Source organism: Schistocerca americana, chromosome 7 (assembly GCF_021461395.2).
Source record: "Schistocerca americana isolate TAMUIC-IGC-003095 chromosome 7, iqSchAmer2.1, whole genome shotgun sequence".
In the NCBI taxonomy this organism is placed as follows: domain Eukaryota; kingdom Metazoa; phylum Arthropoda; class Insecta; order Orthoptera; family Acrididae; genus Schistocerca; species Schistocerca americana.
In genome coordinates this window covers 152,047,693-152,050,908 of record NC_060125.1, presented here as the reverse complement: position 1 = coordinate 152,050,908, position 3,216 = coordinate 152,047,693, and positions in this window count along the sequence as shown.

The window sequence follows — 3,216 nt, the reverse complement described above, 5'->3', positions numbered from 1 at the left end:
AAATAAGAACGTTGAGATTCGCCGATGACAGTGTAATTCTGTCAGAGACAGCAAAGGACTTGGAAGAGCTGTTTAATGGAATGGACAGTGTCTTGAAAGGAGGATATAAGATGAACATCAATAAAAGCAAAACGAGGATAATGGAATGTAGTGTAATTAAGTCGGGTGATTCTGAGGGAATTAGGTTAGAAACCCGACACTTAAAGTAGTAAAGGAGTTTTGCTATTTGGGGAGCAAAATAACTGATGATGGTCGAAGTAGAGAGGATATAAAATGTAGACTGGCAATGGCAAGGAAAGCGTTTTTGAAGAAGAGAAATTTGTTAACATCGGGTATAGATTTAAGTGTGAGGGAGTCGTTTCTGAAAGTATTTGCATGGAGTGTAGCCATGTATGGAAGTGAAACATGGACGATAAATAGTTTGGACACGAAGAGAAGAGAAGCTTTTGAAATGTGGTGCTACAGAAGAATGATGAAAATTAGATGGGTAGATCACATAACTAATGAGGAGGTATTGAACAGAATTGGGGAGAAGAGGAGTTTGTGGCACAACTTGACAAGAAGAAGGGACCGGTTGGTAGGACATGTTCTGTGGCATCAAGGGATCACAAATTTATCATTGGAGGGCAGCGTGGAGGGTAAAAATCATAGAGGGAGACCAAGAGATGAATACACTAAGCAGATTCAGAAGGATGTAGGTTGCAGTAAGTACTGGGGGATGAAGAAGCTTACACAGGATAGAGTAGCATGGAGAACTGCATCAAACCAGTCTCAGGACTGAAGACAACAACAACAACAACAACTCTGCAACACACTCAAATCGATACACACAAGCCACTCTAGTTTTTGACTGGAACACAGGGTAACGAAAACACACTAAAGAAAGTTACAATATTCCGGTCGGTTTCTTTTGGCTCCAATGCAAATGCTGAAACTGGGTGCCATGTTCCACATGTTCCGCATTGTGAACCACACTGGCCATATCTCTTAATTGTCGGACCTGGTGATCAAGCGATAAGGTGTGTGCTTGGAAACAGAGAGGTCACGGGATCACAAGAAAGTCGGATCAGGGAATTTTTCAGTCCGCCTTTAATCTAGCATTCATCTGTCAACGCTGTGGGGAGTCTTCAGTAACGTCATGTAATTCGGATTCCGCGTTAAATTACAGTACGTCTCCTTACCTGCGCTGGATAATGGATAACTAGAGTGAATTACGGACACGCAAGTGGGTAAAGTGGCGTGCAACTGAAAGGCTTGCACACGGCCATTGAGCCACAAACAATAATAATAATAATAATAATAATAATAATAATAAGCGAGCTGTTTGTGGCCCGACCCGTTGCAGAATTCTGTTCTCTTTGGCGTAAGCTAAGGTGATCTGAGAGATAGTAATAGTAACAATAATTATCATAATATTTATTACACGCCAAAGAGAACAAAATTCTACAATGGACCGGATCACAATCAACTCGCTTTTCACCTAAGTGTTTCTACACTGTTATTTTTAAAAAGTGACTCTTTACGCTATATTTTGCCCGTTAGTTGTTTTCATACTTAGAAAATTTTGGACGGTACAGTTCCGTGCTGTAGATTACAAATCGGGAAGAAAATATTTGAATACCCTCCTTTCCTTCTTGTTTCACGATTTTGCTTCTAGTATTTGAAAATTTCGGCGTATAATTCACGACCCAACGGAATTTAAATCACGCCGTCGACGAAGGCTGTCATCTTCTCGGTCATGAAAATAGAGATACCTCTAGAGCGGCCTTACGGTCACGCGACTGGTTTACTTGGAATTTTTAATCAAAAACAGGACACCGACAGCCCTAAAACAGCTCGATGTATTCCGTTTCTGCATTTCTGTTGCCCAGGTGACGTTTCCCAAACTAGTATGATTTAATTATCGGGGAATGATTAAACCTTACGCTTTAATTACAGGGACGTTGCGAACAAGAGAGAATGAGACAAGCTGAAGAAGTAGACCAGTAGAGTAAGGCAGCACGGCTTTATACAGCGCTCGTAATTGACGACTGGAAGAGATATACTAGTGATTAAGACTAAAGGGACACATTAGGAAGAACCGACATTTCAACTATCTCGAGCAGTTTTTTCTGTTTTTCACTTAGTTTCTAACACCCTAATCAATGTCTCAAAATTTGCTGACCACATGTTTGACCTATTTACCAGTGATCAGGCTTGATAGTCGAAGAAATTTATAGGAATCTACATTCAACTACATCAACAGAATGTAAATAACCTGTTATAACGTTCACATAGTTCTATTCCAGGAAATTAATTCCCCAAGGAACTAAACATCTCTTCCATTATAAAAATACGAACTCTTCACCCCTTTGCGATCTTACGCCCGAAATGACAAATAACAATTTATTCTGGGGAAGTGCCGTGACTCCACTTGACTATAAGCATTTCAGTCTGACACAGGAGATGGGAAGATTAGGGTGTAACGTAACTCCAGCCGGATTGGAAAAAAATATTGAGAAAAATCGAATGTGTACCTTTCAAATGATTTATGGCGGTCATTGAGAAGTCACGCAGAATCCTGAACCCGGATGACCGGAGAAACTTTTCAGTAGCTTTTCTCTTGCATCAATATCAACAGCAGTCACCACTGCGCCACCTTGCTCAGTCCGTTGACACAGGACATCGCCAGCGGTAAAGGTTACCTTCCAACTTCGATAGAGCACTTTCGCTGTATGCATATGCACTGAATTACGACCGTAGACCTATTAGAATCGATGCCACACTTCCGGATATCATCTACACCTACGTCTACACGACTACTCTACAATTCACAATTAAGTGCCTGGCAGAGGGTTCATCGAACCACATTCAAGCTGTTTCTCAACCGTTCCACTATCGAACAGCGCGCGGGAAAAACGAACTCTTAAGTCTTTCCGTGCGGGTTCTTATTTCTGTTATTTTATTACGATGATCATTTCTTCCTATCTGGTGGGTGCCAAACAAATATTTTTGCATTCAGTGCAGTAGGTTGGTGATTGAAGTTTCTTGAAAGGATCTCGCCGCAACGAAAAACGCCTTTTAAAATGATCACCACCGCAACTCGCGTATCATATCCGTGACACTCTCCCCACTGTTTCGCAATAAAACAGAACGAATTGCCTTCTTTGAACTTTTTCGATGTCCTCCGTCAATCCTATTTGATACGGACCCCATACCGCGCGGCAATACTCCAGA